This window comes from Oenanthe melanoleuca, chromosome 7 (genome assembly GCF_029582105.1).
Source record: "Oenanthe melanoleuca isolate GR-GAL-2019-014 chromosome 7, OMel1.0, whole genome shotgun sequence".
Taxonomy (NCBI): Eukaryota; Metazoa; Chordata; class Aves; order Passeriformes; family Muscicapidae; genus Oenanthe; species Oenanthe melanoleuca.
The window spans coordinates 35,923,092-35,937,017 of NC_079341.1; positions in this window are offsets into that span (position 1 = coordinate 35,923,092).

Sequence of the window (13,926 nt, forward strand, 5' to 3'; positions counted from 1 at the left end):
ATTTCCAATCCAGAGCTGGGTGAGGACAAAAATATTTTGAATTTCCAATCCAGAGCTGGGAAAGGACAAAAAGATTTTGAATTTCCAATCTGGAGCTGGGTAAGGATAAAGAGACTTTTAATGTCTTATCCAGAGCTGGGTAAGGACAAAACTTTCAAAGAGATTTTGGATTTCCAATCCAGAGCTGGGAAAGGACAAAAATATTTTGATTTTCCAATCCAGAGCTGGGTGAGGACAAAAATATTTTGAATTTCCAATCCAAAGCTGGGTGAGGACAAAAATATTTTGAATTTCCAATCTAGAGCTGGGAAAGGATAAACCTAATTTTTCTGCTTAATATCTGTGTACTTCTCTTTTTATATCAATCTTTTTCCAATGCTGCAAATCAAACCCTTCAGTATCTGTGGAAGTTTTTTTATCTTTCTGTTTCCCACTGAAGACAGTTCAACTTCTCAAGTGCAAGGAGGCTTTAAACCAGTCAAGACAATGGGCTGAAGAAAAAAAAGGAGCATGGAGGGGATTACTGCACCCCCTGCAACTTCATGCAGTCATAAAATCGTGAAATATTTAATTTATAAGGAAATTTCAAATTAATAAGGAAAATTTACTGCTGGAAAAAATTGATTTTCATGGGCTAAAGAATGAAAAAGATGTTTGTCAGAGGAAGAAATAAGGGCAAAAAATACTTGAGGGATAAGGGGAAAAGCTCCCTAACATGGATTCAGCCATCCTGACACTCCTTGGAAGGAAAACAGAGCCCAACCCTCCCCACAGCCCCAGATAAAACCCCAAATCGCTGCAATTCTTAAATAAATTATGAGCTCTAATGGAAAAAAAAAAAAAAAAACCTAACCAAAAAAACAACCCAGCTAAATCTGCTGGGGGTGGAGCTGCCGGGAAAAACCATCCAAGGAAAGGCAGCCCCAGGTTCCTGCTGGATCCCTTTGGGGTGAATCTCATTCCTGGGATTGGGAATGCCCAGAGTCAGGCTTGACCTGGATCTTTCACCCCACAAAACATCAGCCACAGCTGGATTGTCACCAGCTCAGTGTAGGGAAAGGTAAAAAGATTAAATCAAATTTATTTTTTCCTGGAAAAAACAGTGTGAATCTGAGGGTTAATAATTCCTAGGGAATGTTTCATGGGATGGAAACAGTGGGAATTCTTCTGGAATGTCCCTGGAGCAGCTTGAGCAGGGAGATGTCCATTTCCTGAGATCCACTTGAGGGAATTTGGGAGCCTGGAAAACTCAGGATCTGGGGAAAATTCCTATTTTTAACAGCTCAAGCAGGTGGGAATTTGAGGGATGGGCACCATGAGGAGCAGCACGTCCCAAATCCAGCACCAGAGCAAGGATGGGAAGCAGCTGGAGCAAAGCCAGGGCAGAATGCAAAGGAAAAGATGTGAGAATTCCAAAACCCACTTGACATTCCCCAGGATACCTCCTGGCTTGCAGGAATTCTCACTCCAAGAGGGGTAATTTGGACTTTGTCTGCTAAATGTCAGATTTTTCCCACCTGATTTGCCCTCCAGGAGAATCCCAGTTCAGCCCTGCTGCACCTCACGTGCCTAATCCCGGATTTTGCTGGTTAACAAGGGATTTGATCCTAAAGAATTGCAGCTCCCACCTTATTGTTTCCATCTGCTTGTTGTTTTCCATAAAAATCACAGCCTGGAGCAGAGATCAGTCATATTTCTGCCTTGATCCCGCTGATGAATTCATGGATTTAGGACAAATAATCCCGATTTCTTTACCAGCAAGTGCTAGAAATAAAAACAGGCTCCGGACTGTTGGTGGAGAAACAAATCCCGGAGTCGTGAGAGAGGATTAAAATTGGAAAGATAAAAAATCTCTCCAGAGAAATGTTCAAAAGGCAGGAGAGTGCTGGCAGCTGCTTCCCAGAATCCAGCTCTCCAGAGGCACTTTGGATACAGGAAATAAAAGTGGGGAAGAGGTGGGGGAGCAGGGGGTGGGGAAATCCTGATGAAACAGCTCTGGATGAGCTGGAATTGTGGTTTTCCCAGTTTGGAATTGTCTGGGATGTGCCTGAGGAGCCTCGTGGGGCTGAAAGGGTGGGGATAAAGCTGAAAGGGAACAGAGCTGCAGTTAATTCCCAATCCTTGGGAAGAGAAATGGGATAATGGTCATTCCCTGCTCCTGGGAATGGGATCATTCCTAGCAGAAATTAAAAACAAAGGTGATTCTCCAGGGAATATCCAGAGCAGTGGGATAATGGTCATTCCCTGCTCCTGGGAATGGCATCACGCCCTGCAGGATGGAAAAACAAAGGTGATTTTCCAGGGAATCTCCAGATCAGTGGGATAATGGTCATTCCCCTTCCCTGGGAATGGGATCATTCCCAGCAGGAGGGGAAAAAACACAAGTGGCCTCTCCAGGGAATGTCAAGTGGGATGGAAGAGTTGGGATGAACACCCTGAGGAGATTTGGGAGCAGCTGTGGGCAGCAGGTCCATCCAGATCCAGGTGTGGCCTCTCCCTCAGGAAGGCAAATCCTTAGTGAATAATCCTCTGGAATGCTTCTTTCCCCTTCTTTATTCTTCTCTTCTCTTCTCTTCTCTTCTCTTCTCTTCTCTTCTCTTCTCTTCTCTTCTCTTCTCTTCTCTTCTCTTCTCTTCTCTTCTCTTCTCTTCTCTTCTCTTCTCTTCTCTTCTCTTCTCTTCTCTTCTCTTCTCTTCTCTTCTCTTCTCTTTTTCCCCCTTTCTTTTCCCCTTTCTTTTCTTTTCTTTCCCACTTTCTTTCTTTTTCTTCTTTTAATAAATCTCATGTACCTTATTCCAGTTCTGGAGTTCATTCCAGAGAATCCCAGACTGGTTTGGGTTGGATGAGACCTTAAATCCCATCCCATCCCATCCCATCCCATCCCATCCCATCCCATCCCATCCCATCCCATCCCATCCCATCCCATCCCATCCCAGCCATGGCAGGGACACCTCCCACCATCCCAGGCTGCTCCAACCTGGACACTTGGACATTCCAGGGATCCAGGAGCAGCCACAGCCACTGAGAATTCCATCCCAGCTGGGAATTCCCAGTTCCCAATTCCCAAAATCCATTTGTGCCCTCTGGCAGTGGAGCCATTCCCTGTGTCCTGCCCCTCCATCCTTTATCCAAAGTCAGCTCACGGGCACAGGCACTGCCAGGATGGAAACACAACCAGCTGTAATTGCATTTTGCATCCAAATTAAAAAATCCAATTATATCCAATGCCTTCAAACACGGTTAATGAATTGAAAACTTCCTCAGGAGCTCAGCCTGGAGGAGAGGAGCTCAGAGGTGACCTAAATGTGACCTTCCAGGACCTGCAGGGGCTCCAGGAGAGCTGGAGAGGGGACAGGGATGGAGGGACAGGACACAGGGATGGGGGATGGATATTGGGAATTGGGAATTCCTGGCTGGGCTGGAATTCCCAGAGCAGCTGTGGCTGCCCCTGGATCCCTGGAATGTCCCAGCCCAGGCTGGAATAACCTGGGACAGTGGGAGGTGTCTAAACACAGAACTGGAATATTTATCTTCCACACAATCCCAACAAACCCTTGGGCTATTTTCTCATTTTCTTGCTATTATTTTCATGCTGGTTTGGAGATGCAGGGAAAAGCAGACAAAACCAATTTACAATTAAAACATGATGAAACCCAGTAATTTTTCCTCACTTCTCCTGTTTAACTTCCACCTGATACAAATCAGCAATTTTGGGTTCCTATATTCAAATCCTTGGGCTCAGTGATATTTGTACAGCACTGTTTTATTTTCTAACCCCGCAGGGACTGAGTTATTTAAGAATTTTTATTGGATTCAGTCAAAACAGGATTGCTCTTCTATCTGATTTTAGGAGTTTCTCTTCCCTGTGGTTTTTATAAATCCTGGAGCTGTAATTCCATGCCAGACATTTACAGCCAGGAGTAAATTCCAAAATTAATTGCACCAAGGATACAAAATGTCTGTTTGGACAAACAGACAAAAACTAGGATTGCTGCTGTGTTATTGTACATTTAAATTTAATGTATTTTAGCATTGTTTAGAATTTAGCTGCAGATTTAAAGACTAGATAATTGCAGAAGGAGTTATTAGGGGAGGTTTAGTCTTTACTAATGATACAAACCTGCTTTTCCTGCAGTATTTTTTTCTGGAAAATCAAACCTCTAGTCGAGTGTGGAATTTCATTTGTCTCACTTAATTTCCTTCCTATAAATCATGAGGGAAAAAATGTGTCTTTGAGGAATATAAACCAGTTGTGTGTCAGGGTTAAATTGTGGAGGAGCATTCAGGATTTTAAGGAATTCTTTATCCAGGGAGGCCTGGGAACGAGCTGTTCTCTTAGAAACCACAGCAGGTGTTTCTGTGACTGGCAGCCCCTATTAAAAATGTATAAAAATACATTTTGATTAGTCTAAAAATGCATTTTATTCAGGCAGGTGATGTCTGGAGGAGAGCTCAGCAGGTTCTCTGCTCAAACCAGGCCTGTCCCCTTCCTCCTCCAGCTGTTGGTGTCAAAACTGCAGGAAAACAAATTCCTGCTCTCCCTTCAAGTCTCCTCACCATCAGGATTTGAGGAATTTCAAATAAATGGATTTAAAAGTCAAGGGGAGTCTGCAGAGCCTGGTTTGGGTTTTGAAATAATTCAATAAAATATTTGGATTTGCAGCTCAGTTGTAGCTGAGGATGGAGCAGAGTGAGGATGGAGCTGGAATTTCTGCACTGGATGGAGCTGGAATTTCTGCACTGGGATAGAGCTGGAATTTGTGCACTGGATAGAGCTGGAATTTCTGCACTGGGATGGAGCTGGAATTTCTGTACTGGATAGAGCTGGAATTTCTGCACTGGATAGAGCTGGAATTTCTGCACTGGGATGGAGCTGGAATTTCTGTACTGGATAGAGCTGGAATTTCTGCACTGGATGGAGCTGGAATTTCTGCACTGGGATAGAGCTGGAATTTCTGCACTGGGATGGAGCTGGAATTTGTGCACTGGGATGGAGCTGGAATTTCTGCACTGGGATGGAGATGGAATTTCTGCACTGGGATAGAGCTGGAATTTGTGCACTGGGATGGAGCTGGAATTTCTGCACTGGATGGAGCTGGAATTTCTGCACTGGGATAGAGCTGGAATTTGTGCACTGGGATGGAGCTGGAATTTCTGTACTGGGATGGAGCTGGAATTTCTGTACTGGATAGAGCTGGAATTTCTGTACTGGCATGAAGCTGGAATTTCTGTACTGGGATGGAGCTGGAATTTCTGCACTGGGATGGAGCTGGAATTTGTGCACTGGGATGGAGCTGGAATTTGTGCACTGGGATGGAGCTGGAATTTCCCTGTGTGGGAGGAATTTCCCAGGATTGGGAGGGAATTCCAGCTCTGCACAGCATCTTTCCATCTGCAAGGCTGGAAGTGCAGAGCTGGAGCTTTCCAGCACAGAATCCCGGGATCCCTGAGGTTGGGAAAGGCCTCCGAGGTCATCAAATCCCAGCTGTGCCAAATCCCCACCCTGTTCCCTGAGTGCCACCCCAGGAATTCCTGGGACACTCCAGGGATGGGGATCCAAACCTCCCTGGGCAGTTCCAACCCCTGAGCTCCCTTTCCATGGGAAATTCCTGCTGATTCCACCCTGCCCTGCCCTGGGGCTGTTCCCTCTCCTCCTGTCCCTGTCCCTGTTCCCAGATCCCAAATCCCCCCGGCTGTGCCCTCCTGGCAGGGAATTCCAGAGAGGGAAAAGATCCCTCGGGATCCTCCTTTGCTCCAGCTGAGCCCCTTCCCATTTCCCTCAGGAATTCTCCATCCTTTCCCATTTCCCTCAGGAATTCTCCATCCTTCCCCATTTCCCTCAGGAATTCTCCATCCTTTCCCATTTCCCTCAGGAATTCTCCAGTCCCTTTCCCATTTCCCTCAGGAATTCTCCATCCTTTCCCATTTCCCTCAGGAATTCTCCATCCCTTCCCATTTCCCTCAGGAATTCTCCATCCTTTCCCATTTCCCTCAGGAATTCTCCAGCCCTTTCCCAGCTCTGTTCCCTCCCTGGCCATGCTCCAGCCCCTCAATGTCCTTCTTGTCCTGAACTGGACACAGCCCTGGAAAAGCCTCCCAAGGGTCAGGTCCTGGCCTGTTCTTGATGGCCAAACCCATCCCTGACCCAGACTTGCACCTTTTCCACGAGCAGGATCAGATTTTCCCGGATATTTTCCGATTTCTCTCACCACTGGCTGGCTGGAGGCGCAGGGCAGGATCCAGTTCCACGGCACTGAGCGAGTGTTGAGAGTTGCCACAGTTGTGCTCAGCTGGCCTCATCCCTTCTCCTTCTTTTTTCCTGCAGTGTGGATTGAAACCCGACCTTCCGTTCCTCATCATCCCCCTGGAACAGCTCCCAAAAACCTTCACCCTGCGGGGCTGATTCACAATTTCTTTATCCCAGCCTGTGAATCCCACAGCACACCCAGCAACCCCAGGGGATTCTTTTTGAAAGTTTATTTTTAGCTTGCCCAAATAATTCCTGGATTTGGATTAAATTTCTCTGGGTGGAGCAATTTCAGGCCGTTGGTTTGTGCTCCACGTCTGTCGCTGGTGACCTACAAAGGGCGGTGATGACATCCCAAGGATGAATTATTCAGCTGCTCTCACGCTCTGGACATCCAGGAGAGGCTCTGGAAATCCACCCTGAGCCTTTGATCCCATCCTTCCTCCCCTTCTGCCACTTGGCCTCAGCTGCCTTCGGGGAAAGGGCTGCAGGAGGGGGAGGGAAACCGTGGAGAAGGGATGTGGAGGAAAGGAGAGGGAAAGGAATGATGCTCAGGGATAAAACTGTGGAATGGTTCAGTTGGAAAAGTTCTCTGAGGTCTTTGAGTCCAACCATTCCCAGCACAGTCCCTGTCCCCAAATGTCACATCCCCAGGGTTTTACATCCCTGCAGGGATGGATGGAGACTCCACCTGAGCAGCTTTTCCATGAAGGAATTGTCCCCAAATCCACCCTGCCCTGCCCTGGGGCTGTTCCCTCTCCTCCTGTCCCTGTCCCTGTTCCCAGATCCCAAATCCCCCCGGCTGTGCCCTCCTGGCAGGGAATTCCAGAGAGGGAAAAGATCCCTCGGGATCCTCCTTTGCTCCAGCCTGAGCCCCTTCCCATTTCCCTCAGGAATTCTCCATCCCTTCCCATTTCCCACAGGAATTCTCCATCCTTTCCCATTTCCTTCAGGAATTCTCCATCCTTTCCCAGCTCTGTTCCTGCACACAGAATTTCTGCTCACTCCCAGGGTTATACTGGATTTCAGACAGAAAGGTTTTTGGAAAGGAATAAAAGAAGATCAATGGGATAAAGGAAACAGCAGCACCATTGATAACTGCAGGTTTGCATAAATCCTAAAATCTAAATTCCATAAAAAACTGCTGCCATAAATCCATGGATTTGGATCAAGCTTGATGCTCTGTTGTCAGTCACTGATGGACCCAGTGGAAAGAACCAAGTGTGGGAGCAAAACAAAGGATTTACCAGAAAAATATTCCTTTTACACTGTCTGTAATGTTCAATTCCTTTAGGGTTTGTAGCATTCCTAAAACTCACCTGATTTTGGTTTTTTTCTTCCTTTTGGACACAGAGCCTGTGGCCTTTTTTAATTCCTTTTTTTTTTTTTTTGGGTTAATTTCTGACAACAAACAAATTGTCCTGGATAGCTGCAGTTCATGCAAAGGGTGCTATTTTAGTTAATTTATCCATCAACACAACTCTGCCAACGAGCTGAGAATTCCATGTTCCCTCAGCTTTTCCAAGGGCTGGCCCCTGTTCCCACTTTCAGCCCTGAAATGTTGTGGGGGTTTATTTAGAGACTCTCACTGAGTCATTTTATAGGCAATAAAGGAAATGCCAGTGCAAAATCCTGAATGAAAGCAGGGAATTGGGAAAGGCAATGGGATATATTGGGATATTGGGGTATTTGGATATTGGATATTGGGATATTGGATATTGGGATATTGGGATAGTGGGATATTGGGATATTGAGGTATTGGGAATTTTGATGTTGGGAATTGGGATATTGGATAGTGGGATGTTGGGAATTTGGAATATTGGGAATTGGGATATTGGGAGATTGGGAGATTGGGAGCTGGGATATTGGGATATTTTAAATTGGGATATTTGAAATTGGGGTATTGGGATACTGGGATATTGAGATATTGGGATATTGGATAGTGGGATACTGGGAATTGGGATATTGGATAGTGAGATATTGGGATATTGAGGTATTGGGAATTGGAATATTTGGATATTGAGGTATTGGGCTATTGGGATATTGGGATATTGGGAAGTAGAATATTGGGAATTGGGATATTGGGATATTGGGAATTGGGAAGTAGGATATTGGGATATTGGGATATTGGGATATTGGGAAGGAATTCCTGGATGGGAGGGTGAGATGGAATTCCCAGGGAAGTTCTGGATCCCTGGAAGTGCCCAAGGCAAGGTGGGAGCATTGGATACTGGAAGGTGTTGGGGCGAGCTTTGTGTCTCTTCCCACCCAAAAATCCAGGATTCTGGGATGATTCTTGGAACTAATGAGCAAAAAGCAGCTAAATAAACCCCATGAAAATCCTTCTTTCTTCTCTCTTTAACTCGGCCCGAGTTCCATTGTGAGGCTGAAATTACCAAAATCCCCTTTTCCTCACCGGCTGAAACGCAATTTGCTGAGTCTTTTGTGCTTTTGGTCTAAATAAATAGAAACTTCTCTTGTTCTGGCCTGTCATCTGCATAAATTACCATAATTAACGTGCAAAGTGATTCATCCACGGGCCTTTCACAAATGGGACTGCTGATGTTTTACATTATTTGGAATTATTTGTAGGGAATAAAGGATGTCCTGAGAGCTGCTCTTCACATGGGAATTTCTCCCTGGGAATGAGGTGGGATATGTGGAATAAGAAATCAAGGGATGATTTCTTCTCCTGTGTTTCTTGGGAAATAACAAAGGGAAATGTTTGGGTTTGTGCCTCACAAAAATCCCGTTTTTTTGCCAAAGAAGCCACAGCTTTTCTGGGAATTCCATCCCAGCCCCTCCTCACCCTCCCAGCCAGGAATTCCTCCCCGTATCCCACCCAACCCTGCTTCACCTCAGCTTTACAAAGCCCAGCTCCTCTGAGCTCGGCTTTACAAAGCCCTGCTGAGGAGATTCATCAGGAAAAGGCTCGTCAAGCACAGCCCGAGCTCCCCGGATGCCTCATTTCCAGCAGGAATTATCCCTGCGGCTAATTGGAGGGATCATCGTTCCAGCCTCTGATTGCTCCCCGCAGGAATGAGCGTTTCCATCGCCCTGATGGATCCTGCGGGGAGCAGGGGGAGATGCTCCTGAAAAATCATCCCAGGCTGAGATCCCAGGGGGTTGGATGGAATGAGAGTCCTGGCATCCAAAAAAATAATAATAATAAAAAAAACAACCAGGATATTGGGATTGGCAGCCTGGAGAAGAGAAAATTCAGGGAATTGTGACCTTCCAGGACCTGGGAGAGATTTTGGGACAGGGGAGGGAGGGACAGGACACAGGGAATTGGGAATTCCACTGCCAGAGGGCAGGGATGGATATTGGGATATTGGGAATTGGGAATTCCTGGCTGGGATGGAATTCCCAGAGCAGCTGTGGCTGCCCCTGGATCCCTGGGAGTGTCCAAGGCCAGGCTGGAATAACCTGGGATGGTGGGAGGTGTCCATCCTTTATATTTATATTTATATTTATATTTATATTTATATTTATATTTATATTTATATTTATATTTATATTTATATTTATATTTATATTTATATTTATATTTATATTTATATTTATATTTAATTTCTAGTTATGTTATAGTTAATACTTATAGTTATACTTATCGTTATATTTATACTTTTATTTTACTGGATTTACATTCATTTTTACATTTATATTCATATTGATTCTACAAGCTTTTTGTAGGAAATGTTGGGAATTTTCTGGAGCAGGTGCTGCTGGTTTTCTTTTCCCACCTGCTGGCTCAGTGACAGTCACCTGCTGGGATCCAGTTGTCCCAGAAATCAATTTTTTTTATATTTTCTAATGGAAATTAATCATTTTAAATTGGGAATGAATTGCAAAGTTCCCTATGGATTTGTTCTCCAACAGATCCAGTGTGAGTTGCTGCAGTTAATAAGGCATAAAGGTGATTCCATCCCACAAAACCCTAAAATCAAGGAATTATCGAGGTTGGAAAAGCCCTCCAAGGTTATGGAGTCCAGCCTGGGACTGATCCCAACCAGCCCAGAGCACCGGGAGCCACACCCAGGAATTCCCAAATTTTCTGGGATCCAGGTGCTCTTGGGCTGTGAGTGCAGGGCTCTGGGGCTGGATGGGGAATTCGGGAATTCTGGGGATCTCCAGCCAAGGGGAGATCCAGAGCTGGGAGCAGCCAGAATTCCCAAATCTCAAGGATTTGAGATTCCCAAATCCGGATTTGTGGTAGATGGGAAGGAGGAATTCTCATATCCCAGAGAGTCTGGGGGCAGAGTGAGTGTTGTTTGGGGATTGTTGTGTCTGATTTCATTTGGAAAGAGGAATTTACACCTTGGAGAACACTGGGATTCAATCTCCAGGGAATATTTATTATGTGGGAGAAGGATCTTGGAGAAGGTTCCTCCACATCCTGATGTTCAGGAAAACAGCTCAGCTGACATCCCTGCAGGACTGTGGGATTCTCTGGAACATTCTCGGAGCTTGGGCAGCCCAGCAGGGACCCAGCTCCGTGTTTCCCTGGATTTTTCATCCTTGGAGCAGCTCCAGGGACTCTGGTGGGGAAGGACTGGGGTGTTGGCTCCTGGCAGAACCCATCACATTCCTTATTTTCCTGGAGAGATTTCCCATCTTCTCCCGAGTTCCCAGGAAGACTCTGAGTGTGGAGAAGGTGGATGGGGAGCATCCCACCCTCAGCATTCCCAGGAATGGGCTCTGAGCTCCCACTGCTCTGGAACCTGCTGGGGATTCAGGCAGAGCTGCCAAAGGAGCAGGGGATAATCCTGGTGCTGATGAATATCCAGGAATATCCCTCCAAAGTGCTTTAGCCACAAATTAGGAGCCTCTGCTACCAAGTGAGAGCGCTGCCAGCCAAATCTGGGCTTTATTGGAAGATTATCCGAAGAATCCAAGGGATTCTGCCCGGCTGTGGCTAACAGCTCATGTCTGGAGCAGCTGAGCCAGGGCTGGGACTGGAGCATCCCCTCCTGGGCACATTCCTTTGGGATTCCCCGAATGAATCCCTGATTTCAGCCGGGAGAGCAATTCCAAGCAGCTCCAGGATGTGGGAGCAGCTGGGATGGTTTCCCTTTTCCATGGAGCAGCTGGAGCAGCAGAGGATCCGTGGCTGCCTCTGCCCTGCTGCTCCTCCAGCTCCACCCCCGGCTGGCACGAGGGAGCTTTTGGAGCCTTTTCCCAACTTTTCCTCAAGTTGAGGAGCAGGGAATGACTGGAAATCCGGGCAGGTTGGAGGATTTGTGCATCTGGGGGAGATGAGGGTGGGAGAACAAGCCCTGGGATCCACACCCCGGGATCTGCACGTTCGTCTGCACATTGCCACTGGGGAGAATTCCCTGGAATTCCCATTCCCATTCTGTCATTGAAGAGAATTCCCTGGAATTCCCAGTCCCATTGCCATTCTGTCATTGAAGAGAATTCCCTGGAATTCCCAGGCCCATTGCCATTCTGTCCTTGAAGAGAATTCCCTGGAATTCCCAGTCCCATTGCCATTCTGTCATTGAAGAGAATTCCCTGGAATTCCCTGGAATTCCTTGTAATTCCCATTCCCATTACCAACCTGTTCTTGGAGAGAATTCCCTGGAATTCCCATTCCCATTCCCATTCCCATTCCCATTCCCATTCCCATTCCCAACCTGTCCTTGGAGAGAATTCCCTGGAATTGCCATTGCCATTCCCATTTTGTCATGAAGAAAATTCCCTGGAATTCCTTGTACTTCCATGGAATTCCCATTCCCATTCCCATTCCCATTCCCAACCTGTTCTTGTTCGTGTTTGGGATCACCCCAATTGTGTGGGATCATTCCCAATATTTGGGATCATTCCCAATGTGTGGGATCACCCCAATATTTGGAATCACCCCCAATGTTTGGGATCACCCAGTTTATGGGATCAACCCAACTATGGGATCACCCCCAAAGAGTGGGATCACCCCAATGTTTTGGATCACCCCAATGTTTTGGATCACCCCAATTATGTGGAATCACCCCACATGTGTGGGATCACCCCAATGTGTGGGATCACCCCCAATGTGTGGGATCATTCCCAATTTGTGGGATCATCCCAATTTGTGGGATCACCCCAATTTGTGGGATCACCCCAATATTTGGGTACAACCCAAATATTTGGGATCACCCGGGACAGGAATGTTCCCTGGAACAGCCAGTGCAGGATTCCCTGATCTCTCAGGAATTACTCAGGATTTCCCTGATCCCACAGGATCCTGGTGCTCGGGTCAGCTCAGGATGAATTATTTTCCATCTGTGCCTTTCCCACTGCGGGTTAACGAGCCCTTAGGGCTGCCCTCGGTTCCTGCTCCTTCCAGAAATCTGGGAATGTGCTGGGAGCAGCCTGGGAGAGAGAGAGGTGTATTTATAAAAATATGTATAATTTAAAAAATTAATAAAGATAAAATATGTAAGAGAAATAAATATAAATATACATGTACATATATAAAAATATAAAAATAAAATAAATATAAATAATATAAATATTATTAAGAATATAAATATTATTAAGAATATAAATATAAATATAAATATAAATATAAATATAAATATAAATATAAATATAAATATAAATATAAATATAAATATAAATATAAATAATAAAAACAAAAAATAAAATAGAAATATCATGAAAATAAAATAAATAAAAATAAAAATAAAAATAAAAATAAAAATACTATAAAAATAAAAATAAAAATAAAAATAAAAATAAAAATAAAAATAAAAATAAAAATAAAAAATAGAAATACAATAAAAATAAAAAAATAAAAAATAAAAGTAAAAATAATAAAAATAAAAGAGAAATACAATTAAAATAAAATAAAAATAAAAATGGAAACTATTTTTCTGGCGGCGGCAGGAGCAGCAGAGCTGTGTTTGTCCTTGGCAGGGAGCAAACACAGCCATCGATCCAGAGCTCCCGCGGCTCGTCCTTAATGAGCCCTAATGAACCGCCCGCTAACGAGCGAGCGCGGGGCGGGCGGGACTGGGGGGTGCGGTGGGAAATGGGGGGATCCTCTGGGAGGGGAGAAAAATGGGGAAAATGGGAGGGGAGAGAGATGGGGAATGGGGAAAATGGGAGAGATACTTTGGGAGGAGAAATGGGAAATGGGGAAAATGGGGGGATCCTCTGAGAGGGGAGAGAAATGGGGAAAATGGGAGGGGAGAGAGATGGGGAATGGGGAAAAATGGGGGATCCTTTGGGAAAGGAGAAAAATGGGGAATGGGGAAAATGGGAGGGGAGAGAGATAGGAAATAGGGAAAATGGGAGAGATACTTTGGGAGGGGAGAGAGAAATGGGAAATGGGGAAAATGGGGAGAGAAATGGGAAATGGGAGGAGAGAGAGATGGGAAATGTGGAAAATGGGAGAGATCCTCTGGGAGGGGAGAGAGATGGGGAATGGGGGGATCCTTTGGGAATGGAGAGAAATGGGAAATGGGGAAAATGGGAGGGGAGAGAGATGGGAAATGGGGGGATCCTTTGGAAGGGGAGAGAAAAGGGGAAAATGGGAGAGATCCTTTGGGAATGGAGAGAAAAATGGGAAATGGGGAAAATGGGGAGATCCTTTGGGAAAGGAGAGAACTGGGAAATGGGGGGATCCTTTGGGAGGGGAGAGAAATGGGAAATGGGGAAAATGGGGGGGATCCTTTGGGAAAGGAGATGGAAAA